Below are 14352 nucleotides of genomic sequence, written 5' to 3'. Positions count from 1 at the left end.
TTCGATACGGATACCCCTTTTTTCCTGGCGGACGCTGAAAACGCGGCTTTACAGGCTACCAAACGTTTTCTTCTATCGCGAACGGAAGGATCGTGAAACGTGGAATTGGCCGCGGAACGAGAGAACGAGGAATTCAGTGGTGCGGAAAATACGTTCGTCTGCCAAGGAAATTGCAGTCGGCGAACTTTCCTCCATGCATCGACCACCGCTTCTAACGTAAAAAAAAGAAAACCTTCTTTCAGCTGAGTCTTACGCGTACTATATACGATTTCCATGGACGGACTCTTCGCGATAAAAGCCCCAACGATCGTATCAGTTTTGTCTTTTCCATGGCAGTGAAAACGTCCTCTCGAACATGATCCATGAATCCTCGAAAAGAAACATTCGAATGGCTCAACGTTGCAAGTTGTCGAACCTCCATGAGTTAGCGATTTGTTGGAAGCGAAAAATTGAACAAAATTTATTGAGAAAAGTAGTCAAATAGCGTGTAGTATAGTGTACCTAGTATGAAATAATATTTTGAATATTATGAATGAATGAATCGTCTCGTAAACGATTATAGATTATGTTACTCGTTCACTTTGATATTCTACATGTTGTGCTTAATTAATCGAGCTTTGGTTGCTGTTTGTTTTTTTTTTTTTTGTTATAAATAATAAATATGCTATTTATATAGTAAATCCAATTCTAAAGAGGATTGAGAAGGGTTAATCGTTGAAACTATAAATAGTTCCAAACTTATGCTTTTTCATCGTCGAATTTTTAATGCTGCTTCTCTCAAAAACGCTAAGAACGAACGTACGATATTAGAACAGTAAGCCACTGATTTATCAAAACCAAACAGAATCGAAAGAAACAAAATGTCAAATCCGGTTCTACATCGGATTGAAAAGATTAAATCGCTGAAACTATAAATACTAAAAACTATGAGAACTTTTACTTTTTCATCATCGTGTTAATAATCATGCTCTTTTTTCCTCTTTTTCTCAAAAACGCTAAAAGCGAACGTACAATATTAGAACAGTAAGCCATTGATTTATTAAAACTAAAAAGAATCCAAACAAACGAAATGTCAAATCCAGTTCTAAATTCGATTGAAAAGATTAGATCGTTGAAACTATAAATAGCTCCAAACGTTTACCTTTTCACCACCGAATCTTTCAAGCTGTTTTTCTCGGAAACGCTAAAAAATGGACAATATCGATGCAGTACCTAAATCACCGATTTATTATACTAATTTCATGATTTTGTACTACAAACAGTTGCAAACTCTTGCTTCTACAACATTAAAAACTTTTGAAGCTGTTTTTCGTGAAAAACGCCAAAAGATGGACAATATCGATGCAGTACCTAAATCACCGATTTATTATACTAATTTCATGATTTTATACTACAAACAGTTACAAACTCTTGCTTCTACAACACTGAAAACTCTTAAAGCTGTTTTTCGTGAAAAACGCCAAAAGATGGACAATATCGATGCAGTACCTAAATCACCGATTTATTATACTAATTTCATGATTTTATACTACAAACAGTTGCAAACTCTTGCTTCTACAACATTAAAAACTTTTGAAGCTGTTTTTCGTGAAAAACGCCAAAAGATGGACAATATCGATGCAGTACCTAAATCACCGATTTATTATACTAATTTCATGACTTTATACTACAAACAAATCATTAAAACTATACCACAGCACCGAAGTTTTCCACGCTGTTGTACTCATTTGCGTAATTTACTCGAGATTCTCAAGCGTTCGGTTGACTATCGAACGTTCTCTCTGTGTCTGTTGACAGCGAGGGTCTGCCTTGTGCCCGATTCCACGCGATATTATTGCCAGTCGAACACGTACTTTATGATCTGATATTTAATATTAATATCATTGGACCGTGGAGGTTCTTGCAGTGTGATATTACATACAGTTGTGCTCGTATATCTGCGTGACTTGGACTATGTGCTAACTGCTAAGCGATCTCATCCTCGTGAGATCGGAAAACATCGAACGACTTCGAACTTTACAGTTATGCCGTATCATTCAACACCCGTTCGCACGTTCTACAATTTCCTCGATGACTTTACCGATTCCGTTTATGCCCTCGTGCAACGCTTCCTGTTATCACGGGCCATTAACTATTCCGCGTCGGGGAAAAAGTGCCCGAGCCAGGCTCCTTATTCCGGATCCAAGTTTTTCTGCTAATTTTCGTTGACAATTCGATAATACAGCGACTTGGAGAACAATGTGCCTGAGAATCACATCCGTAGAATTCCTACAACGTTACAGTCGAAACTAAGTTAATATCTGTTTTTGCAAAACGCGATTATGTTGTTGTTGTTGTTGTTGTTGTTAGTGTACCAATTTGTCGACACCCTGGCCGTCGATTACGAGAATTCGGGAAAACTATGGAACATAAATTTTAGAAATGGAAGCAGACTGGAACCGATTTTCGTGTAGAAATTTGTCAGGTCGACAATCGAGTACGAGTTCGTATGTACGTCTTTCGTTTTTGAATTCGAAAAAAAATAAATTAAATCATTTTTCTCGTCCCATGTCGAACATATTCGAGACATTATCATCTATGAGATCGATCGTGCCTGTTTTCAGAGGATCAATATCCTACAAAGAAAATTCAGGCCAACGTTCGAACGTTTACGTACAATCGTCAATTATAATCTGAGAGAATTGCTGTCGATATTCATTCCCAAGCCCGACGTGTTTTTACGTAAAATTCCCTTCAAAGAACAAATAACATGGAAATCGCGCTATTCCCCGTGTACTCTTTTCAATTGCTCCAGAAATGACGTTAGATTCCTTCTAAACTCGGTGATGTACCGTCTAAACTTAGACATCCAACGACTTCGCGAAGTTCGAATTAGAATGGTCGACGACGAATCTAAGCTGCACTCGAAGTGTTTCGACATCAAAGAAGACCTTTTTTCAGAAATCTTTCAAACACCGAATGGATCATCTTATTGGCCGATTTCGATTGATAGGTTTGGCCACGGACGAATCAACAAACTGACAAAGAAGATAGAGAGAAACACGGCTGTGGAATCTAATTCTGTCCCTAGTTGCTCGGCCTTGAGCATCTTCCTCTCCATCCCTAACATTCCACGTTCCTTTGCTTCGAAAGCCTTAAACGCGCCACTACTCCTCTCTACTTTTATACTTCCTTCACCCAGAGCTAGAATCGCTATTTTCTGTCTTTCAATTTCATTCCGTCATTCTGCACAGCCCGATTAACCAGTTTCTTTCCATTTCGACGAATATCCCGCCGAACAAAATTCCGCCAGTGCAACAACTTTTCTATCGACTCAAGTGCAACAACGTTTTTTCTCTTTTATCTCTTTTCTTGCTTTCCTCTGCTCGTTCGCGTTCTCTCTCTCTCTCTCTCTCTCTCTCTCTCTGCCTCTTGTTCCTTCGCGATTTAACAGGCAATTTGGTGTCACGCTGATTTCGCATGGCATTCCGCTCGCAGCACGTGGGTCGCCTCGCGATGACCCACGCGCGTTAAACCGTTCAGAAGAAGATTAGAACGCAACACGCTTCCAACAGTTTCTTCTTCCGTCTCTTCTAAACAGCTTGCGTAATTTTTAGATTAATTTTGGGTCGCCAGGGATCGAGAAACGACAGCTGTTGTGTCGAAGAATAGAGGAACGACCGGATCGATAGTCCAGACACTTGGATTCACCCTCAGCAAGCAAACTGGGTCATCGATGATCCGACTGAACGAGAATTCATCCTTGAATTTCTCTCCCGGCATTTTTTATTTTTATAGAAAACGTCGAACGCTCCTTGTTGTCTCTTTTATCGCGCTTCCTCGGGTCGATTATAACGTTTACTTGAACTCTTTCTCTGTAATTAGAATCTTCTTCGAAACCACAAAGCGGGAAAAATAAAAATAAAAGCTAGTACTGCTATAAAGCAGTTGTTAAATTTATTGTACGCTTATTATTTGTTAACGTATCCTCCCTGTATTTCTTTTATTTCTAACGCAATTGAAAATTTAATTCGATAGAAATATCTATACGAAAGATTTGCGTTGGTTTTGAAGTGCAAACGTAATTTTTCTTACTTCAATAACCACTTATCGTTTATCAACTCTCCGAATTACCACGTTTAATAACTTTTTAAACTGGTGCGCTCGATAGCCGAAACACTAAGTAGTTCGAAAGAAAACAGAGAATAGTGTATTTAAATTGCGTACATATGTAACAATGAAAATTTTGTTGGACAGTAATCTGCTTGGAATTTAAAGAAACTGAATATGATATACACTTAAATATGTGTATCTGCGTAAAATGTATCTGCGGCTTGATGCAAGAAGTACCAATGTCAGCATTTATAAAGTTGAGATGTTAGGACTTAAGGATACGTTAAAGAATTCACGTTCAAATAATCTCTGATACAGAAGTTTCTGCTGTTTGGAAATTTTTTTCTAATACAAAAGGAGAGAATTTTCTAGTACAGAAGGATTTTCGTGTAAAAACGATAAAAGCAAGTGATTATTATAAATTTTTTTTACACCAGATACTAATTACACTGTATCTAAATCTTTTTGGGATGTAAATGTAGCCTTGAAGTGCAAATGTAATTTTTTTACTTCAATTCTCATTGTTGTCTATTAGCTTTTTAAACTGCCACTTTCAATACTTTTCGAACTGTGGCGCACGAGAAACTAGTTGGTTCATCAATTTCGAACAAGGTTTACTCACTTTTACAAATTTCTCCAGGGAATGGACCTGAAATTTTCATTCCATTGTTCCTTTATAATATTTTTTGGAACTATACAAACTCAATGTATCCGGCGAAGGAAGTACATTTTTCTTCTAAACGCTACAGCTCTCCAAATTTTCATGTTTTTCTTTTAAACATAAGAAACTTCCAACTTTAAGAAAATTCCTTAACTTTCGCATTCTGACGACCGTGACAAATACTATTACCGCGAGCGTCAACAATGGTTACATTGCCAAATTTAATCAGGACATTCGTATAATATACGACGAACAATAAGAAGAACTAAAATAAACAAAATTACTTTAATTATTTAATTTAATTAATTAATTGATTAACAAACGCGTCTAGTTCCATATAAACAATGTTTAGTCTATAAAATATTCATAGACGTTACCTACTTTTATTGCTATATTACACAAGAATCCCTGCTAAGAGATTGATTTACGATACAGCTTTAAGAAATACGAAAATACGAGGAACTGTGGGCTATTCTAAGCCGAAAGCCAAGCTTTCTGAACTACAACAACAATAAAAATAATAATATTAGTAATAACAACGACAATAATAACAACTAAGCCGAAAGCCAAGCTTTATGAACTACAACAACAATAAAAATAATAATATTAGTAATAACAACGACAATAATAACAACTAAGCCGAAAGCCAAGCTTTATGAACTATAACAACAATAAAAATAATAATATTAGTAACAACAACAACAACAACAATAATAACAACTAAGCCGAAAGCCAAGCTTTATGAACTATAACAACAATAAAAATGATAGTATTAGTAACAACAACAATAACAACTAAGCCGAAAGCCAAGTTTTATGAACTATACGAACAATAAAAATAATAATATTAGTAATACCAACAACAACAATAACAATAACAACTAAGCCGAAAGCCAAGCTTTATGAACTATACCAACAATAAAAATAATAATATTAGTAACAACAACAACAACAATAACAACTAAACCGAAAGCCAAGCTTTATGAACTATACCAACAATAAAAATAATAATATTAGTAACAACAACAACAACAATAACAACTAAACCGAAAGCTAAGCTTTATGAACTATAACAACAATAAAAATAATAATATTAGTAACAACAACAACAACAACAATAATAACAACTAAGCCGAAAGCCAAGCTTTATGAACTACAACAACAATAAAAATAATAATATTAGTAATAACAACGACAATAATAACAACTAAGCCGAAAGCCAAGCTTTATGAACTATACCAACAATAAAAATAATAATATTAGTAATAACAACAACAATAATAACAACTACTTTGTAGTTGTTATTCAACTGTGATCATGAACAGTCTTTGAATATAATCTACTGACGACTATGAAGCGAATAACGATAGAACGTTGAATATAGGTTGCAGCGTTAAATTTCAAAAATCTGGCTGCAAATTTTCCGAACATAATATGACAGAAAGAGCCACCGTGTATAAAGAACGTGAAAGGAGTACGCGTGGGCCGTGTTGGAAGCCGGGGTATCATAATGGCACGATGGCGAAAGGTATATAGACGGGCGAAGAATTAGAATCACGGGCGGCGCGAAATTCCAGTCACCTTTTTACAGCCGACAGATGGAAATGGAGAGAGAAAGAGAGAGAGAGAGAAATTGCGGGAGCAACAGAGACAGAAGCTAAGCAGATCGGCAGCCAAGCTTCGACGAAGAGCGTGAGAAAACGACCTCCGCGAGTTCACCTCGCTCCACAGTCGCATAAGTAGTCTGAAAAAGCCAGCCAAGCTCAACAACTTCGTTCAACCCTTTCGTTAACACGGTTGAATATACTCTGCAGCAACGTTAAACTCATATTTCTACAAATAACTCTACAAATGCGCGCACTTTTTTTTTTATCATTTTTAACGACGCTCGGCTTTTTCATATTATTTTTAGCCAGCTTCGAGCCATACGAAATTGGAAATAAAATCTTACGAAAGAAATTGCAGGTTTGTTTGGGAAACCTGCTCTTTAAAGCGCACAGCATTTCTGAGCGATAATTTGCCGGTTATCATTCTACCATAAGCTTTATTCCAGTAGAATAAAATCGAGGAATCATTAGAAACGAAGAAGATAATTTGCGATTCGAACAATGAAAATGATAATAAGCGGAACACCTGCGAAACTAGAATTACGAAATGATAAGGACGCTTCTATCGAGAACACCAGCCAGTTTGAACACGGTCTAACTCTTCGCCGTGCCGAGAGGCGATTATCACCGCTCTCCTTAATTAAAGTAACACGTTTGACATTTTTCTTTTTTCATTTTTCGAGATACGTATCCTATGTTGAAACGTTCGAAGTGCTCCGCGCGTTTCACATTTTAAGTAATGTTATATTATACAAGCCGTTACGAAATAATGACTGTTGCGAAACAATGTTTTAAATTGAGTGAAGAAAAACAAAGATGGCACAGATGATAAGACTTCAATTTTCTTCGTTTTTGAAATGATAGTTAGGAGTTTTACGTTTTCGTTTTAATTGCGGAACACGGCCACCCAACCGTTCAGTGTTCGCCGATAATTCATCGTTCCTAATGCTCGTCTCTGGCTTTTCTTACTTCTCCGCGAATATTAATGCTCCTTCAGCTTCCTGAAATACAGGAAAATGGAAAATGGACGCGCTTGTTTGGAGGGTGTTTCGAAATTCCGAAAGTGCTATTCTAAAAGACGATTTCCGCGTTGTGAAGCGATCGCGTTTCAAGCTTCTCCGTATGATACGATTCTCCTTACCCGCCACAGCATTGCAGGCTGAGTGATTAGAGAACAATTTGCTGACTACAATTGTCAGCCGAACAATTCTATTCAGCGCGATCCATCGAGAACGCAGAGGCGGTTTCAGGAGCTTGAACTCGAATGCTCGAAGAACAACTTCGTCTCTCAGCGAATCGAACAAATCAAAGTCTATACTTGCGTTAAATTATTTGGTAAAATACATCGTCCTTTAGTAACGATTTATAAGTGTGAAAGATTTGAAAAATGGAAGGCAAGAAGCTAATTTGATAACCAGATCTCTTAACAGGAATTTCTGTAATCACAGAAGCAGTTAATTAAACATCAACATCGGTTCGATTGATCTGAATCCATGCAAATGTAGATATAATATATTTTTAATAGCAATGAAAGGCAACAGGTTAAAAGCAGAAGATGTTTAAATAGAGCAGTTAATGTAACTCGAAGACATTATTGCACGACGTTATTCTAATCTCAAGACATTACCGTAATTTCATGTTCCAACATTGTAAACTGATTAGAAGCGTAGTGCTCTTTTTTTAAAAGCTTCGCTCCGTTTTCAAATGGAGGAAGTTGCCCGATCTACGTATAATAATACGATGTCTAATAATCGTTTCGAGTAAAATACGAGCAACAAGATCGTAACTGGATCGAGAAGATTATATAGAATTATACATAAAACATAAAAGCCTTTTTTCACTTGGCTTATCCTACGCCAAGCAAATAAACGATAGATCGAAAGAGAAACAAGATGTTGGCCAATTATCTCAAAGACAGTTTTGCTAATTTTGATACTGTTTCCATTACCCTACGATATTGGCTGTTCTAAACTTTCATCATATCCCTTTCACTTTGGTTACTCTGTTAGTCGGTAGAATATACGTGTTATCTTCTAAAAAATATGCCGAATACCAGGCGTACGAGGCGGCATGCTCGGAAGTAAATTCTAATTACTGGAGCATAGTAATTAAATCTGCGCTAAAGAGATTGATCATAGATTAGAAGCACCTCCTGTTAGGAATTCTAATCGCTTCCTTCGCATCCTCAGAGCACCGTACACATTCGTAAAGATGAAATAAAAATGAGAAATAAGAAATAAAAATACGAAACAGCTAATTAACAGGCCCGAGGAAACTAACGTTAAGACTATCAGACTCCTCCAATGTGTGTACCTAAACATATACATGAAAACAGGTATATTTTCATCAAAAATTCCTGCACATTTTTAACCGGTCGCAAAAACAACGAAATACGAAACTTAATGTTTCAACAAGGTTTAACACGGTTCTAACATAAAAGACGACATATTTACGACGACATTTCCATGACCAATCGCAGTATGTGGAACACCTGGTAACCGTCACGTTCAAGCATAAATACCTAAGTAAACAAGTAATAAACGAAATAGCCTAAACCCTCTAAAGCTATTTCCGAAATTTCCCGACCATCGGTAACTTGTACTTAATGACGGTGACTCTCCAGTAATTTCCTTTGAAATTGCCAGTAAATCCTGGAAGCGACAATTAACCGAACACTGTCCTTAAACTTTTGCACAAAGCTGTACCATTTGAACGAAGAACCGTCTATTGGCAAACGCTTGGACACGACCTAATCCCCACCCGATCCATAGAAAGGATCAAAGAACAACGGTCGAAGCCTCTGCAATTCATCGACTCGTACAAATGGTTTGTGAACGAGGCTCTGCGTTATCACAGGCCAGTTTCATTCGGGTGCAGCTATCCCAACGTGACAGTGACAGGGCAATAAGTGTGCACAGGTATAACATGGTTGGAATATTCAAACGTTTCGAGTATTGCAGTAAAGACAAGCTGAGGATTATCGAAACTGAGGTGGTGGATAACCAACTCTCAGCCAACGAGATGAAATTGAATGGATTTTTCAATTTGGACGAAATATACTACTCATCGGTGTGCCTGATAGCTGAATAACAAAATTCCTAATAACTTCTGATGCTAACAATAAATATACTAAGAAATCGTTCTAATGGATTCAATTGCAATTTACATAATCAACTTAATTGTTTTAATTCCATTCGAACGTCAAATCTAGGAAGCTGAAACGCTACCTCTCTACTACCTTCTACTAGAACCGAAACAAACTGCGACAAATCACGTCCTTCCGATCATCCACGATACTCTAAAGCCACTCGCTCGACGAATATATAGCAATCGAAATATCTCTACTACCGTCTGCTCAAACCGAAACAAACTTCGTGAAACCATGCGTTCTCCGATCCACAAACTTCCACTTTCTTAATCTTCCAATGCATCCATAGTACCCGAATCTCGAACCACTAAGCAATAAATCCAAGCTTCTCTGCCTAGAAGCGTAACAAGATGCAACGCAACAGAGAACGAACGGCAAAGATTGTAAATTGTAGGCAAAATGAGAGAAAAATCAGTGGCAAATAGATGTCGCTTGGAATCATCAGCCGGCAACGACCGGAAGAGTTTGATTAATGGTTTGTTCATTAACGAGCGGCGCAGATAGAAGAGGTAGCGGGAAAGGCTACCTAGTTGTCCACGGCTCTGGAATAATGATCATCCTGGAAGGACGGCGAGTCGGGACAAATTATCGTGTACGCGACAACGATACCTAACTCGTGCCCTGTGCACGGCTACTTCATTAGAAAATGCGTGCATACGGACTATCCATTATAGAACGATACTACTCCCCGTTCCTTTCTCGTCGACCAACTCTATCAGCCAACCAACAGAGCCACGCTTTCGCTCCGTCTACAATCCACAGTGTTCCTGCTGAGAAAATTCCCGTAATCCGCTTGGCTCCAGCTCTGCCTTCCTATCTTGCGTTACGTACCAGTGCTCCAATATTAAGCTGATACGCAAGAAATCTTGTTTTTCCAAAGGTCCAGTTTGCCAGCTGCGTGTAATCTTGGGAATTTTCGTTCCCTGTTATATCATTATACCTAGCAGCATACCGTATTCATACGGATTTTTTAATATACGACACCGTTGGATGCGCAATGAAATCCAAGTTTTTGAAGTATCGTTCGGTGCTTTCGAGGCAAACATATCATTTTATATTCCGTAAGTTCAGCTGTTTATGCGCAGAACTAACTCCCTTTTTACAGTCCTAGACTTTTTTAGCCTCGGATAGGTAAATTATACGACAGATTTGTTGAAGCAAACTATTACGTATTTATACGGATCTTCTTAATAGCATAGGGTGCAGAATGAAGTGGACATTTTTTTAGATGTTACCAGATATTTTCCAAGGGAACGTATTTCTCCGCTTTTAGCAAGTTAAATCGCTTATGCACGAAATTAATCCTTCTGCAGTCCTGGGCTTTTGGTCTCTGATAGATCATACAACAGAGATAGATAGTTGTACGATAGAGTCGTTGAATCAAATGTTTGGCTCATCTTTCGATAAAGTAGAACGTTTCTCGGTGTTATATCGTGACGTGCAAAATCACACCGATTTTTTGGACATTTATTCAAGCTCTTTGACAGTGACGAATGCAAAATGACAAACGAGAAGAGCACACGTCAAGGAAATATCTGTACCGGAAAGAAAAATTACGCGCGTTGCACTTTGAACCGTCGGGAATATCGCTTGGGAAATGTAAACTTTCTACGAGTGCTCTGACATCGAATAACGAGATCCTTGGAACTTTCACAGTCCAGATCTTTGTGCTTAAAGTTCCCACTAGAAAATCGTCGAACATTTCCGCCAGCTTCTTGCCACGAACATTACCGATTTACATCGTCAAAGATTTCATTACTCCTGAAAACTTAATATCCTACCCTTAGCAATCCCAGTCACATTCGACGTTACATCTTGTATGACTCATGCTCCATATTAGGCAAATATCTCGGTACCGTTTTCTGCAAAATTTCCTCTGTCGTTTGCATATTACTTAATCAGATGTAGAACGCGATAGAACAATTCACGAGGTTGTTCCTTCTGGAAGCAAGGATACGTTTACGTTTTTAAAAAGATATAAAGAGAGAGAGAGAGAGAGAAAGGAAAAAGAAACAAACGAACCGGCTTTGTACAGCTGTTAAAAAAGAGGATTTCACGGGAAAGGAAATGAACGGGTAATTTTGGTAGACGTGTGTACGTGCGTGCACCTACATCCTGGTGGTCACGGCATCGAAAAAGAGCAGGATGGTGACGTCACAGAAAAGGAAGCAACGCGTGTACGGGTCATCGTTGTCTGAATACGTATATACACGTGCAACGAAAACCACGATTTCACGGGCGTACACTTGTGGACAAACGTACAAAGCTACCAACGAGTGGTGTATATCTCGACTGATAATTACGGAAGGGGCTCGAGCGAACTTCCGCTCAATAAAAGCTACCCGATCTCGACAACGCAAACGCCTCGACCGATGTACTTGCGTATAAAAGCTTCTACCTGAACGAAAGCATAAAGCTTTCCTGAAAACCGGTACGGATTACTATGTACCGAGCGTTAAAATCATCGATCATCCAGGTAACTATACAACGAAAACTGTCAAGTTGTACATCCAAAATATATTACGGTGGTATTTCTACAGGTTGCTATTGTAACTACAGCTGTTTATTGCCGATACTTTCTTTTTTATATCTGCAATGAACATAACTTTTAATATTACAACGGCAATATACGAGAAACGAGAAATTTACTATTGCGACCCTGCAAATGTTGGCAGGTTTTTACGACTGCAACAGGTATAATTTCCTAAATCTGTGCATATCCTTGAGAATATAACAACCTGAATATAACAATATAACAACCATATTTCTAAGCAATCCTAAGCAGGACAGGTAAGACCTCTTAGGTTCTTGTGACAATCGTACTCGACGATTATCCGACGATTCTGCAACTATAAACAGTACATGACTGGGACAGCTTTCTAGTAAATCTGATAACTATATCTCTAATACAAACATTCGTATACCATCAATGAACAGTACAACCAGTCGTTACTTGAAAACGTTTCTTACGACAATAGAAATTACTATTCGAGCAATTTTTCATCTTCTGAAAGATGACTCGCTGCGACTAATTAAATCTACCTGTATAGTTAATACCCCAGAGAAGATGAAAAAGTACGGCGTGTCGTTCTGAAAGAACGAGCATGACCTTGAAATCTCCTGCACCTTCGCTGTATGTATATTCGTAAGTTACGTTCTCCGGAACGATAGCCTACTTTTTCAAACTAAACCCAACAAACATTGGCTAAAAATGTGCATGCCCGCGACAAGTAGAATTCCGTAGGAAAGTGGAAGACGCGAAATAAAATTATTACAATTAAAATTCGAGCAATAAATAATAATAGCATAATGCGTTGCGCCGATACTGAAAGTTATATCTTCGAAGATGAAACTTGCACTAGAAAAAAGCCAGGATTCCTTACTTTTTCCGATAATAAATCTACTTTTTTAATTACGTTAGAAATGTTGTTAATTACATTAGATATAGTACAAAATGATTGGAACACGGAATCGACGAGCCGCGTTACGATGAACATGAATGGCGCATGAATCACCGGAAGTCCATGATATTTAACAGTAATAGAACTTTCATTAACCGGGAAAGCATGCATCGCGATTTTATACTTAAAGCGCAGGCAAAATGGAATAATTAATCCGATCGTTCTTTCCCTATAATTGAATTGTACCGGAAGTTTTACATTCTGCGCGACATTGACCGTGTGAAACTAGCTCAAGCCATTTTCATCGATCAAACTGGTCTAACTAGGTTTGCTACTTGCATTATTCAAGCGTTTAATTAAATCTTGCAACGAGACCAAATATTGTAATCGTTGGCAAAATTCCGATTGAAGGGGCAGCGCTACGAGGATATTATAAAAATATAATAAATATTCTTACTGTTTCTTTTTTCATAATTCCTAGCCAATTTCTATGGTCTTAGGTTTTAATCACTCCCTATAAAAAATTTGCAAGTGGATTAAGAATTTGAAACTGTAGCGTTGGACTGAAAATGGCAAAAATTTCACTGGAAGAAATGAAGATTATCGGGTGAAAAACGCAAAAACAATTTAAAAATTCAATGGGTTATTTAATAAGCCAATGCTGGCTTACTAATGTAACGAATAACTAACTGGTGGAATATTTTCATGATTTTTGCGAAGTCTATGCGATGAATATCTTGTAATTGCTAGATTTTCAGATTGATTTCAACTTTTGCCAATATAATCGTGACAATCGTATCCCAATACAGTGCTAACGAGATTCAAAAATCTTTCCTATTACGCACATAATATATATTCACCAAAAATGTCTATCAATGTTCAAATACTTTCGTGAGTCACTAGATCTACGAATACTTTCCAATCGGAAAATAAACACGAAATGAAACATAAATAAATTAGAACGGTGAAAAGACGCGAGAACAAGAATGGGTGATATGTATTATACATATTTCCATTAACTGAATAAAAATATAAAAGATACGGTACACTCTCCTATAAATGTACTGTAAATCTAAATGTCGGTCTTTAATCTTCTAACAATAATTTTCTATAACTGCTCGCATCTTTTCGCGAGTCACTATACCTACTTCCGAATTGACTTCGAACAGTCGATGGTTGCTAGGACAAAATCTAAAATATTATAAGCTCTTATATAAGCTCAAAAGACGATAATAACCGGGAACGCGAAAGCGACAATTCTCGGAAGATGCGGACAACGGTACAAAACAGAAATGTCAAAATAACTGAACTGACCTGACTACCGGTTGGTCGCGAAACATTCAGGCGGCGAGCCGGTTTATTTTCAGTATTGCCGCGGTATCGTTTCCAGTTGGGCAACCCTCTATTTTCGAGCCGGCAAAACGATTCACGCTTTTCGAATTGT

General features: G+C 37.6%; 1 protein-coding gene across 1 annotated transcript in view; it reads right to left on the bottom strand.

The window, feature by feature from the left end:
* LOC100749455 overlaps positions 1–14352 on the bottom strand; it is a 32300-nt gene that overhangs the window by 16247 nt on the left and 1701 nt on the right. The window lies entirely within an intron of this gene.

The sequence above is a fragment of the Bombus impatiens genome, unplaced genomic scaffold (assembly GCF_000188095.3).
Source record: "Bombus impatiens unplaced genomic scaffold, BIMP_2.2 scf_0914, whole genome shotgun sequence".
Classification (NCBI taxonomy): Eukaryota; Metazoa; Arthropoda; class Insecta; order Hymenoptera; family Apidae; genus Bombus; species Bombus impatiens.
Note: the sequence above shows the minus strand (reverse complement) of the source record. Positions and strands in the feature narration are given on the sequence as shown.